Consider the following 15002-nt stretch of genomic DNA (forward strand, 5'->3'; position numbering starts at 1 on the left):
TACCACAAAATGGACCCACAAATAGTCCCTGGCCCAAAAAATTTTGTAAGAGTTCTGCCAAAGTTGAAGGAACAAACAACCCCTATCTTATAAAAGTAGTTGCAAAGAGTAGGGAAAGAAGGGACATTTCCTAAAATATTTTACAAAGTTAGAGTAACTTGACGTTTAAAGTAAAATCAGGCTAGAAAATAAAAAGAGGAGTTATAAGCCTGTTTTACTTATGAACAGAGACATACATTATCAGAAAAGATATTTGATAACCAACTGAACAAGCATAGTAAGAATATAACACATCATAATAAGCTAGATTGAAAAGAGCAGAATCAGACCTATAAATACAGAGAACAAACTAGTGGGTGTCAGGAGGGAACGGGTGGAGGGATGGGCAAAATAGGTGAAAGGGGGTGAGAGACATAGGCTTCTAGTTATGGAACAAATAAGTCATGGGAATAAAAGGTATAGCATTGGGAATTTATTAATGATATTGTCCTAGCATGGTATAGTGACAGATGAATGGTAGCTACACTTGTGGTGAGCATATGTAACATACAGAAAAGGTGAATCACCATGTTGTATACCTGAAACTAGTGAAACATTTTGTGTCAATGACTACCTGCTCCCTACTCCCAAAGTAACTAGGGTTTATTTATTGCAGAGAAACAAATGTGATTTAATGTTAGTAAATGTAAATGTTTATGTTACACACCAGTGGGCTGATATCATAATCTTCTAAATGGATGTAGAAGAAGCATTTCATAAAATACAAATGCTATTTATGATGAAAGAAGGTAACACTCAATAAACTAGGAATCGAAGGAAATATCCATAAAATGATGAAGGATTCAATACCGTAACTAAAGCAAGCATCCTGTCTGTGGTGGAACTTTAGATATACATTACTGTCAGAGAACGACCAAGGACACTTGCTATCCTTGCCATCACTTAATGTATCAGTGGGCGCACTGGCCAAAGTCATCAGATAAGAAAAAGAATCAAGAATTGTAAGAACTACAATTGTTTGCAGATAACATCCCCTTAAACTATTTGCAGATGATAGCATCACCAACACAGAATGTAAGAGTGAAGCCCCAGACCAACCACCAGAAAAAACACAATTCAGAAAGTGATTTAGACACAATATCATCTTACAAAAATCAATATAGCTCCTCTACATTGATTAGCAATAATCAAACAGAAAACAAAACATAACTTAAGTTAGCAAACAAAACTGTACTGTAAAAGGTTTTGCCAATGTATCAGTTTGGCTGGGCAATGGTCTCCAGTTATTTAATCAAAACTCTAATCTACATAGTGCCATGAATTTAGAGATGTGATCGAAGTCCATAATCAACTGACTTTAAGTACTGATAGTATCCTTGACAATTTGGGCTGGTCTGATTCCATCAGTTAGAAGTCTTGAAAATAGGTCTGAATAGAGAAAGGGAGAGAAAGAGGGTGGGGGGAAGGGAGAGAGAAAGGAAACTCTGTCACCAGAGCATAGTAGTTTGACTGCGCCCATGAATTTCAACTTGCCCATGACCGTACTTCTAACCTTCCTGAAAGCCTACCTTATGGATTTTGGACTTGCTGAGGCAGCTCATATAATCAATAGTGCAAACCAATCCCTTGTGATAAATTATATACATATAAATATATCCTATAGGTTGAAACTGGACTGAAAAAATATATACAAGAATAACCCTTAACAAAAAATACACAAGACCTTTATGGACAAAACTGTAAAATCCAACAGAAAAACAAACTATAAGACCTGAATAAATGAAGAGATATACCACATTCATGAATGAGATAACTCAATATGAAAAAAAATCAGTTTTTCCCAAATTTAGTCTACAAGTTCAATGCAACATCAAATACAATGCCAGGAGAAACCTTCAGGCCACCAACAAACATATTTCAAAATATATAAGAAAAGAATTTTTAAGGAATTCAACAAACTTATTTAAAAATATATTGGGGGGAAAAAAAACTAGGAATTGCCAGACCAACTTTGAAATTTTGAGAAGTAAGATAAAAAATGGGTGAGGAGTGTTTGTCCTAATAGACAATCAAGGTATGCTATAATCCGTAAGTTAAAATAAAACAAACAGAACTTAGATTTCTTACAGAAAGGGAAAAAAGTCAAATGGAACACTACATAGAGTTCAGGAAAAAAACCTAATTTGCTTACATGAATTTGATAAACGCCAAAGTTGATCCCACAAGGTAGTCAGAACAGGCTAGCATATGAAAAAATGGCTTCAATAAATTAATAATAATAATAATGATGATGATGATGATGATGATGCTATATCCCTGCCACAAAGGTGATCTTCAGGTGAATAAAGACCTAAATGTGAAAGCAAAAATTCTAAAAAGTCAATAGATGAAAACATGAAAGAATAACTTCGTGCCTTTTCCATGGGGATTGCCTCTAAACTAAGACCCAAAGCATAAGTTAGAAGGCCATAAATAAATAAATAAATAAATAGATAGATAGATGAATTTGACCACATTAAAATTGAAAATCCAACAAATGCCACCATAAATAAAATTCACTGACAGAGGAATAACTGGAAATCTAAGATTAGAGATGAGTTTCCATGAAATTAATACTTTAAATAGATAAAGAATGCTTGCATATCAACAAGAAGACTGGTCAACCTATAGAATAGAAGCAGTACATCTAATAAGCATCTCACAAGAGAAAACTTGAGAGGGCAATATGTTTATACAGAGGAACAAAAAGCATAGAGACATTTAATAGAGACATTATAGTTAAGACACAAACGGGTTAACATTTTATAGCCATCATATTAAATTATAAAGATTCATAATATCGGGTTTTTTTGTAAGGGGAGCGAATGTTTTGCTAGTCATGTGAAACTGGTAGTCCTTCTGGAGGTCAGTATTTAAGTATGCCTAAGGCTCTGACTTGGCAATCACTCTCTGAGTTATAAACTCCAGAGAAATTTTTGCAGCAGGTCTACATGGGGGCTTGAGTCAGGATATTCTTTATATCCTTGTCTGTAGTAGCAGAGAATTGGAGACATTCCAATTTTCCACCACGAAAGAGATGAATATATAAAAAATGAGTTGAATAAGCCTCTTAATACATTAGATGCATGAAAGCAGAACATATGTGGATCTAAAAAAAAAATTGGGTTAAGAAATGATAAGGAAAAAAATGGGACAAGAACACAAGATCATTCAGATAAATTAAGAACACAGACCTGGAAAAACAACATATATGTTTAACACCAGTGTGTTTATGGATATTTAATATATGTACAAAACACATTTGTATAGTTTCACATGGGGAGGCAGGAAATAGGAAAGAGAATGGGAGACAAACAAGCAAGAGTAGATCAACAAAACGAGAGACACTCTGAACAATCCTAAAATAAAACTATTCTTGTGAATTGATGAATAAACTGTTGCAACACTTCTCTGAAGAAGACTAGGTGGGTGTTGGATGGGGTGACCTACATTCTGGTCCTTGGTCTGCCTCTGGCCATGCAACTCTGTTTAGAGAGGCTGCCAGGCCTTTGACACTCTAATACTTTATACATAATAAAAGTTATTTATATGGCAAAAATATACATGATAGATATGTGGTATATTTACATATTTATATACATACAAAGTTTATATTTACATAATGATAAATACATAAGCTAAATACATACATGTCATATTGGCATATATAATTTTATATTTCCGTATACATGTGCAAATGCACATCGTGATCTTTAAGATCTAACCAAAAGTTACATTATCTCATCTTAGCCTAAAATTCTTCTCTAGAGGTTAAGAAAACTGTTTGCCACAGTGTAATGACTTGATGACTACTCTGATGTCAAAAAAGAAAATTGAGGCACTAAATGAAAATATCAAGATACCATAAATTGAATATCTTTCGAGTCTATATTCAACAAGCCCATACTGGAAGAGGGATTTCTTAGTAGCCCAGGAGAAGATTCCATTAAATCCTGTGCAATATGTCTTTCAGGCAAAGCAAAGTCATGGGAAACCACTCATCTCCTAGCCACTCTTTTTTTTTTTTTTCCCCAGCATAACAGTATTCCTTGTTTTTGCACCACACCCAGTGCTCCATGCAATCCGTGCCCTCTCTAATACCCACCACCTGGTTCCCCCAACCTCCCACCCTCCGCCGCTTCAAACCCCTCAGATTGTTTTTCAGAGTCCATAGTCTCTCATGGTTCACCTCCCCTTCCAATTTCCCTCAACTCCCTTCTCCTCTCTAACTCCCCTTGTCCTCCATGCTATTTGTTATGCTCCACAAATAAGTGAAACCATATGATAATTGACTCTCTCTGCTTGACTTATTTCACTCAGCATAATCTCTTCCAGTCCCATCCATGTTGCTACAAAAGTTGGGTATTCATCCTTTCTGATGGAGACATAATACTCTATAGTGTATATGGACCACATCTTCCTTATCCATTCGTCCATTGAAGGGCATCTTGGTTCTTTCCACAGTTTGGCGACCGTGGCCATTGTTGCTATAAACATTGGGGTACAGATGGCCCTTCTTTTCACTACATCTGTATCTTTGGGGTAAATACCCAGTAGTGCAATTGCAGCTCTATTTTTAATTTCTTGAGGAAACTCCACACTGTTCTCCAAAGTGGCTGCACCAACTCTTTTAAGCCACTGAGTTACCAGCCCCTGATCTGCTGCCATGGCAGCTGGAACATTGGCTCCCCCCAGGCTCTGAGCTCAGGATATTTGCTTCTGTGTTTCTAATGTTGACTTGAGAGCCTCTGTGAGTGCTGCTCACATGGACCTAAGGAAGAAGAGCCCATAAAATGTCCTCAGGGAAGACATGGAACTGCAAAAAAAAAAGGGAAGCTTAAAGGCTTAAAATGTCATAAACATAAAATATATATACCTAAAATACATATAAAATATATCTACCTAAAATGTGCATTTCATTTGAAAATGCCTTTTCTTTCAATTTTTCTAACTTTTGACATACAGAGTTTTGGCATGTAGTCAGTTATTTAAAAACATAGCTGAAGGAAGCTGAATTTATTAGCTTTTTAGAGCAATGGAAAGTTTAAAATAAATATAAGCAGAAGGCAAGGGAATTAGTCTTCTGATTTCTTCTCAATTCTACTGTAGTTTTTATTGCTTTCATAGGGACAACTAAGGATTAAATAAAGTATAATTATGTGATATGAATAATTGGGTTTTACTTGTCAAGTATTGCTTTACAGTAACATTTCCTGATTTTATATATATTTACATATATATATAATTCAAATATGTATTTTATACACACACGCACACACACAAATAACATATAAAATTTCAGAGGCATTTAGTATATTCTCAATGTTGTGCAACCATTTTCTCTAACTACTTGACAAAACATTTTCATCACTCCAGTATCACCCACTAAACAGTTACTTTTTCAATTCCTGCTTCTCCTCCCTGCTGAAAACCACAAGTCAGCTTTCTGTCTCTGGGTATTTCCCATAAATATTATCAGACATGATGTGGCCTTTTGTGTCTGGCTTCTTTTCTCTTAGTATGATGTTTTCAAGTTCAGCCATGTTGTAATGTGTGTTGGTACTCCATTATTTTATGGCTGAAAATTATTCCATTGTACGTATGAACATTTATTCATTTATTCATCTGTGGACAGATATTTGGGTTGTATCTACCTTTTAACTACTGTAAATATTATATATAGGTATTTGTTAGAGTACTTTTTCCACTTATTTTATGTACATAGGTAAGAATTGTACATACAAGGATCATATGGTAATTACATATTTAGCTTTCTGGAAAGCAGCCAAACTATTTTCTATAGCAGGTGCACCATTTTACATTCCTACAAACCATGTACAAGAGTTCCACTTTCTCCATATCTCTGCCAGAACTTGGTATTTTCTGATTTTTTAAAATTACTTTTTATATTAATAGTCATTCTAGTGGCTATCAAGTGGTATCACGTTGTGGTTTTGATTTCATTTTCCTAATGACTAATGATGTTGAGCACCTGTTCATGTGCTTGTTTGGCCATTTGCGTATCTTCTTTGGAGAACACTCAATTCTATTTTATTGGTCTACCTTTCTATCCTTATAGAAATACCATATTTTCATTATCATAGCTTTGCAGTAAGTATTAAAATCAAGAGACAGAAGTGTGAGGGCTGAAACTTTGTTCTTTTTCGATACTGTTTTGGCTATTTGGGACCCTTGCAATTCCATATGAGTTTAAGGATTACCTTTTTTATTTAAAAAAAAAAAAAAAAGGCCATTGGAATTTTGACAGGGATTGCACTTCATCTATGGTTTGTTTCGGGTAATAATGAGATCTTAAGGATATTAAATTTTTTAACCTATGAGCATAGGATTTTCTATTTGTTTAAATCCTCTTTAATTTTTGTCAGAGTGTTTAACATTTTCAGTGCAGAAGTCTTTCACCTCATTGGTTAAACTTATTCCTAGATATTTTATTAGTTGCTTTGCTAAAGTAAATGGAATCGCTTTCTTAATTTCTTCTACAGATTGTTCATTTTCCATGTACAGAAATGTAACCAATTTTTGTGTGTTGATCTTGCACCCTGCAACTTTGCTGAATTTCTTTATTAGCTCTGGTAGTATTTTTATGGATTCTTTGAATTTTCTATATATGGGAACATGCCATCTTTGAATAAGGATAGTCTTACTTTTGCTTTTCCAATTTGGTAGTCTTTTACTTTTTTTTTCACCTCACTTCTCTGGCCAGAACTTGCAGCACAGTGTTGACTAGCAACTGTAAAAGCAGATGTATTAATTTGCTAGGGCTGCCAGAACAGAGTACCACAATTAGGTGGCCCAAGCAACAGAAATTTATTTTCTCACAGTTCTGAAGACAAAACATCCAAGTTCAAGATATCAGCAATTTCTGGTTTCTTCTGAGGCCTCTCTGTTTCATTTGCTGCCTTCAGGTGTCTGCCTTTGTGCTGTGTCCTTACATGGTCTGTTCTCTATGCACATGCATCCCTGGAATCTGTGTGTCCAACCGTCTCCTTTTTATAACACCAGATAGACTGGATTAGGACTCATTCTAATGGCTTCATTTTAATGTAATCACTTCTTTAATACAAATCTGGGTCAATTGAGATGATTATGTTTTTATTTCCCCTTTTGTCCTATTCATATGGTGCATTACATTGATTTTTTTATGTTGACCCACCCTTGCAGGATAAAATAAATTCCACTTGGTCACAGTGTATAATCCTTTTAAAGTGCTGTTGGATTCAGTTCATGAGCATATCACTGAAGACTTTTACATCTATATTCGTAAGGGGTATTGGATGCAATTTTTCTATTTTTGTTTTTGTTTTTTTTTACTTGTGTTGTCTGGTTTTGTTACTGGTGTCACAGAATAAGTTAGGAAATGTTCCCTCTTATTCTATGTTACATTTTGGAAAAGTTTGAGAAGTACTGGTGTTAATTTTTCTTTAAATTTTTGGTAGAATTTACCAGTGAAGCTATCTGGTACAAGACTTTTCTGTGTTGAGAGGTTTCTGATTACTGATTCAATTCTTTACTTTTATAGGTCTGTTTATATTTTCTATTTCCTTTTGTGTCAATTTTGGTAATTTGTTTCTAGAAATTTCACCATTTCAATTAGGTTATCTAATATGTTGGCATATCCTTGTTCATAATACTCACATATAATTATTTTAATTCTATACAGTTGGTAGTATTGTCTCCACTTTCATTTCTGATTTTATCATTTGCATCTGTTCTCACTTTAGATTTGTTAATTTAGCTAAAGGTCTCTCATTTCTGTTGATCTCTTCAAAGAACCAACTTTTAGTTTTATTGATTCTCGCAACAAATTCTCTCTCAATTTATTGCACCCAATAAGTTTTGGTATATTGCATTTCTATTTTCATTTGTCTCCAAGTATTCTCCAATTTTCATTGTAATTACCTCTTTGTCCCACTGGAGTCTAGGAATGCATTGTTTAATTTCCAGGTATCTGCAAATTTTTCACTTTTCCTTCTGTTATTAATTTCTGGCTTTATTCCATTGTAATTTGAAAACTATATGATTCAATCTTTTAAAACTTCTTGAGTATTCTTTCACGGCTCCACATATGGTCTCTTCTGGAACATATTTCATGTAAACTTGAGAAGAATATGCATTCTCTTACTGTTCATGCAGTGAGCTCTCTCTCTATATATATATATATAAATATATATACATACACACACATAGTCTTGTTGGGTTATGGTATTTTCAAGTCCTCTTTTTCCTGATTGATATTTTATCTAGATGCTCTTTCCAGTATTGAAAGTGGACTTTTGAAATATCCAATTATTACAGTAGAATTGTCTCTTTATCCTTTTCAAGACTGCCAAAGTTTGATTCCCATATCTGGGGACTCTGTTGTTTGGTAAGTACATGTTTATCCTTGTTGTATATTCTTGATGAATTGACCTGTCATTGATATATAATGCCTTATTTGTAACAGTTTTTAAAAAGTATTTTATTTATTTATTTGAAAGACAGAGATCACAATTAGGCAGAGAGGCAGGCAGAAAGAGAAGGAAGCAGGCTCCCCACTGAGCAGAGAACCTGATGTGGTGCTCGATCCCAGGACCCCAAGATCATGACCTGAGCCAAAGGCAGAGGCTTAACCCACTGAGCCATGCAGGTGCCCCCATAATGGTTTTTGAGTTAGAGTGTATTTTGTATAATATTAATGTAATGACCTCTGTACTTTTTGGTTATAATTTGCATATTATTTCTTTTTCCATCCTTCCACTTTCAACCAACTTTATCTTTGAATTTTAAGTTAGTTTCCTGAAGACAACATACAACTGAATCATGTTTTATCATCCATTTCACCATCTTTGCCTTTCATTGGAGAGTTTAATCCAATTACATAAAAATCATTTCTAAGGGCACATTTCTGTCATTTTGCTATTTTTTTCTGTATATCTATACCCTTTTTGTTCCTCACTTCCTCTATTACTTAATTCTTCCATATTTAATTAATTTTTGTAGGGTATCATTTTGACTCCCTGCACATTTTCTTTTGTGTATATATTTTTAGATATTTTCCTACTTGTTAACAGAGGGATTACAGTTGATATCCTAAATTTATAATAATCTAGTTTGAACTGATAACAACTTAGCTTTAATATCATACAAAATCTTTGCTTCTATATGACTTCACCCCTTTTTATGTTGTCACAATTTACATTTTTATACATTGTATACCTATTTATAGATTTGTGATTACTGCTTTATGCATTTGTCTTTTAAATAATAAAGGAAATTAAAAGAGAAGTAATGAACCAAAGATGCAGCAATACTGTATTTTATATTTACCTATACAATACCTTTACTGGAGTTCTTCATGTCTTTGAATGTCTTTGAGTTATTGTCTGTTTTTTTCCCCTTTCATCTCAGCCTAAGGATTCCCTTCAGCATTTCTTGTAGGACAAACCGATGAGTGACAAATTACTTTTTGTTTATCTGGGATTTTCTTGTTCTCATTTGTTTCTAAAAAATTTAATTTGCATGATATAAGATTCTTTGTTAACAGGTTTTGTTTTGTTTTGTTTTTCTTTCAGTAGTTTAAAAGTATAAGCTTTCTGATTTCCATGGTTTCTCAGGAGAATCTGCCCTTAATCCTACTGAAGTTTCCTTGATGGTGGTGAAACACTGCTTTCTTACCATTTTCAGAATTTTCTCTTTGCCTTTAGTCTTGACAATTTGATTATTATGTGATTCAGTCTTATCCTCTTGGAAGTTATTGAGATTTTCAAATGTGCACTTTCATGTGTTTTTTCAAACTTGTCAAGTTTTTGGTCACTATTTCTTCAAATAATCTTTCTGGCCCTTTCATTCTCTCCTCTGTTTCTGGGACTTCCATTAAGCATGTGTTGATATGCTTGACAGTGTCCCAGAATTCTCTTAGACTGTGTTCATTTTTCTTCATTTTTTTTCCCTCTTTCTGATCTCAGGCTGTATAATTTCAACTGGCCTGTGTTCAACTTCATTGATTCTTTATTCTGTCTGCTCAGAACTGTAATTTGAACACTCTGATGAGCTTTTCATTTCAGCTATTATACTCTTCAGGTCCAGAATTTCTATTTGGTTACCTTTTACAATTTCTATCTCTTTATTGCTTTTCTCTATTTGATTAGAAGTTATTTTCACTTCCTTTAGCTCTTTTCTCATGGTTTCCTTTAGCTCCTTGAACATACTCAACACAGGCAACATAAAGTCTTTGTCTAGTAAGTTCAATGTCTGCTTTCTCAGGGAAAATTCCTATTGATTTTCACTATGAATAGATCATGTTTTCTTGTTTCTTTATATATTCCATAGTTTTATGCTGAAAACTAGATATTTTTAATACTACCATCTGATAATTCTGGAAATCAGATTCTTCTGCCTCAGATTTTGTTTTTGTTGATTACTGTAGGCTATAGCTGCATGATACTTTTCTTTTTCCTTTAGATTTTTATTTACTTGTTTATTTATTTGAGACAGATAGCACAAGCAGGGTGGGGAGAAGGAGCAGAGGGAGAGGAAGAATCAGATTCCCCAGTGAGCTTGAAACAGGGCTCAATCCCAGGACCCCAAGATCATGAACTGAACCAAAGGCAGATGCTTAACTGAGGGAGCCACTCAGGTACCCCTGTATGTTACTTTTCTAAACTTTCTTTTTAATGAAAGCTTTATTTTTTTCCACGTGTAGTCCATTCCTTTGTGTTGTCTTTCACTAGTGTTTACATAGAAATGTTTCTGAATAGCAAGGATTATGTGTGTGTGTGTGTGTGTGTGTGTGTGTGTTAGAGAGAGAACACACAGCCTATTTACAACTCTTCCTTAGGATATACTTTCTGCTTGCACTGAAACTAGAGATCTTACAGAAGTGAAAACTTGAAATCTTCTCAAGCTTTTTTAGAGTATGCATCCTGCCTTAGGCATGCATATGACTTTCTATATTCCCCAGCAGACAAGGGCACTATGGGATGCCATAATTTCCCAAAGAAACTCTCTTTCTGGAACCTTCTGAAACAAACAGCTATGAGTTGTTAATTTGCTTTATAAGGTTTCGAGAAATGCTTGCTCTTCTTTGCCTTGAGTGAGGTCTGAATTAGATGAAGCAAGTCAAGTGTCTTGCATCAACCTTTCACACAGCCCCAGACATATAAGAACACCAAACATAATTCTTTGAGAATAGGTCTCCTCTCTTCCTGCTGGAACCAGCGACCAGGGTCCAAAGACTGTCCCAGTTGCAAAGCTGCACTGTTGTTACTGCCCTCAAGGCTTCTAAAGTCTCCACATCCTCCCCACCCAGTTTTACCTCTCTGATTAGAGGAACTAGGGAGTGGGATCCCAAGAGCTAAAGATTAAAGGGGAGATACCAGCAAAAAGAAAACCAGAAGGGGGGGGGTTCGTCTAATTCTGTTATATATCAGTAAATGTCTGCTCTCACCCCCAACTACACATGCATGGAATGAACCCAAAAGACCTCTGAGAACTGAACTATGATATAATGAACTATTCAAGTACCAGTCTGATCCCTGAGTGATGCACATGCAGGGCAGACTGAAACAGAAAAGCAAAGAATTTGAGAACTGAACTGACATTGAACCACCACCCACAGAAAGTGAGACAACACTTGTGACTTGAAACCCACATGACTTACTGCAGAAACAAAGAAAAACAAATCAACAGTTCCCCCCCAAATTTTAGCACAAACCATAACATAATCTTCAAGGTGACCAGAATATAATCCCAAATTACTTGACATAGAAAAATCAGGAAAATCTGACCAATTCTTAAGAGAAAAGACAATAAAGCCAACTTTGAAATTACCCAAATGTTGAAATTATAACAAAATGATTTTTTTAAAAGATTTTATTTATTTGAGAGAGAGAGACAGAGAGAGAGAGCATGGGAGGGAAGGTCAGAGGGAGAAGAGACTCCCCATGAAGCTGGGACCCCGATGTGGGACTGGACCCCAAGACTCCGAGATCATGACCTGAGCCAAAGGCAGTTGCTTAACCAACTGAGCCACCAAGGCGCCCCAACAAAATGATTTTAAAACATCCATTACAACCCCACTCCATGGAGGTAAAGGTAAACAATCTTGAATGAATGCAAAGATCAAAGTTGTTAGCAGAGAAATAGAAAGTACAGGAAAACAAATGAATAAAATTTTAGAACTGAAAATATACAGTTTCTGAAATTTAAAATTCCCTCAATGGGCTCAATAGTAGAAGAGAGACAACAAAGGAATGAGTCAGTAAACTTAAAAAAATTAATAGAAATTATCCAACACAAGTAACACAGAGCAAAAGATTAAAAAACTTGATAGACCCTCAGGGACCTGAGCATCTAAAGACCTATAATTTATGTCATTTGTGTCCTTAGAGTTAACAAAGAAAAGAGAAGAGATTGGTATGGAAAAAAAGATGGGTAATAACTTAAAATTCCCTAAATTTTGTGCACACATAATGTACATGCTCAATAAGCTTAGCAAACCCTAAAGAGGATAAACTCAAGAAAACCACTCCCTGATACATGACAACCTAGGTACAGAAAAACTGAAAGCAGCAAGAGAAAAATGTTACATTACATTCAGACTATTTGAATTACCACGTATTTTCATCACAAACCATGAAGACCAGAACACCGTAGAACAACACCTTTTGAAGTTTGAAAGAAAAGAGCTATGAACCCAGAATTCTATATCTTGTGAAGATATCCTTCAGGAAAAGAGTCAAAACACAGACATTCTCAAGTGAAAAAACAAACAAACAAAAAGCTAAAATTATCTGTCATCAGAAATTCTGCTCTAAAGAAATGCTAACACACAGGTTCTTCAGGCAGAAGGGCAACGGTACTTAAAGAAAAGTTGAAACTTCAGTCATGAAGAACAGCAACAGAAATGAATAAAAATGTATTTGTTTTCTTTCTCTCTCTCTCGCTCTCTCTCTCACACACACACACACACACACTTAATTATAATCATGCTCCAATTAAGTCATGGCATTTTTAGAAATGATCCCTGGTTTTTCTGGTTTTGGAAATATTTTGTGTGTGCAGAAATAATTGAGGGTATTATGTTGCCCATGTGTTTTGAGTAGTCACTCTTATTTATACAAGAAAAACGAAAAATCCAAAGATATGTCACCTAATAAATAATCACTCATAATTAGAAACATAAGAAAATGAGGTATATATTAAAAAGGATTAAAAATACATATGCTAACTTCAAGATGATTTGCAAAAGTACCCAAATAGCAGATTTGCAAAATGAACAATTTATGGCCAGAATGACAGGGTACCAAACTGTGTTATTTATATACTATATTTCTCTAATTATTAGAAGGTGAAGGCAGAAAAAAATTGAGCTGTATCAGAAGAAATAGAAAACAAGGAGAAAACAGTTTTTCTCAATAAATTTTAATTTGAGCCTTTTTAAATAGATTCTGTGTAATTGTCATAAATTTCCTCAAATAAAGCTAAAAAAAAAAAAAGACTTTATCACTTTATGGATTTTATCCAGGTACTGGGAATTAAACACAGGTATAAAGGTAACTTAGGTATAAATCTAAAAATAAGAATAATAAATTATTATACTTTTGAAAGTAATTCAGAGGTTATTACCTTAGACAATATTTCTAATTCTCTAGCTTTCAAGGGATTTGAAATGTGACATGCAAATGTGGAAGATTCATGGCTCTCATAATTGTGCTAGTATGTGTAAGCTAATTTTGAAATTTTCCACATAAGAAATAAGGCATTCCATAAACCTAGCCATTCTTAAAGGAGAGCTCTGAGCCTTGTGGTCATTTGCTTTTCAGTGAAAATGAAACAGCAAGAAGTTTCATTGGTATGAGTTTATAGATAAGTTAATGAATTGAATGCAAATTCAACTTCTGTATATTTCAAAGTCTTCAGCTTATGTCCCCAAGATATTTTTATTATTTATTTGCAACTTAATTAGAAGGACCCTAGTAGAAATACCATGTAGCTAATGTACATGGTATCTAGGAAAAAAATACCTTGGGAAGCAAATATTTATATTTAAAGGATTTCCCACAACTTTATGCTCCAGAAGGAAAAAATGAAAAGCAAGTTGATATGTAAAACTGAGGTTTTTCTTTTCAATTCAAAATGAGGTTAAATATAGATACCTATTAGCCAGAAAGAGTGTGCTGGGACTTCAAAATCAACTAAGCAGTCAAGCTTTTAGGTTGAGTACATAAACTTGATAATACTAACCATTTTGATCTACAGGAATGGCCATTTCATTAGCATCAAACTCTTACAAATGGAGAGAAGAAATACATGTCTACTACATAATTCTATTTGAAATCTTATTGGTAATCATTCCAGCACTTCTCAAACCCTTTTTTGCTAAAAAGAGCAAGAGAGTCTTTCTGGGAATACTACAAGGCCAACAAAAGAATGAATGACAAGATCATTTCCTTCAGAGTTCTCCCCACCTTCACAAATTGGACTAAAATTTCCACTGCATGTCTCCAAGTGGGACTTGGAATTCCCCACCACACCCACCTCTTAATCCTCCCTTGCGAAAGCTCGACTTTCTATTTCCAACTTTTTTTATTAACATATTGTTGGAGCCAAAAAAAAAAAATTTTTTTTTCCCTTTCTGCCTTCCCATTTGGATCCATCATTTATTACCTTGGCATTATATGCTATTATTTAATAACTTTTAAAGTACTATAATTTCTGCCTAAAGATACCCCACAATGAACTGATATAATCAGAGAGAAAAATGGTGCCAGAAAGAAAAAGAGTGTTCAAGGCACATAGAACAATGATAAGTGAGGAACTAGGAAAAGGATGTGAAGCTGCCAGCATCAAAAATGTCCACTCCATCCTTCCTTCTAAATTTATCATTCACGACCAAGGCTTAGGTCTTCTATATCTTTCCTTACTACTCTGAGAGAAAGGGATCCCTTTCTGAGTCCTATATT

General features: G+C 34.5%; 1 protein-coding gene across 5 annotated transcripts in view; it reads right to left on the minus strand.

Annotated features, from left to right (window-relative positions):
• The window catches only part of PIEZO2 (piezo type mechanosensitive ion channel component 2), a 450629-nt gene that overhangs the window by 290785 nt on the left and 144842 nt on the right, over window positions 1-15002 (minus strand). The gene's annotated exons all lie outside the window — the stretch shown is intronic.

Source organism: Mustela lutreola, chromosome 11 (genome assembly GCF_030435805.1).
Source record: "Mustela lutreola isolate mMusLut2 chromosome 11, mMusLut2.pri, whole genome shotgun sequence".
NCBI lineage: Eukaryota > Metazoa > Chordata > Mammalia > Carnivora > Mustelidae > Mustela > Mustela lutreola.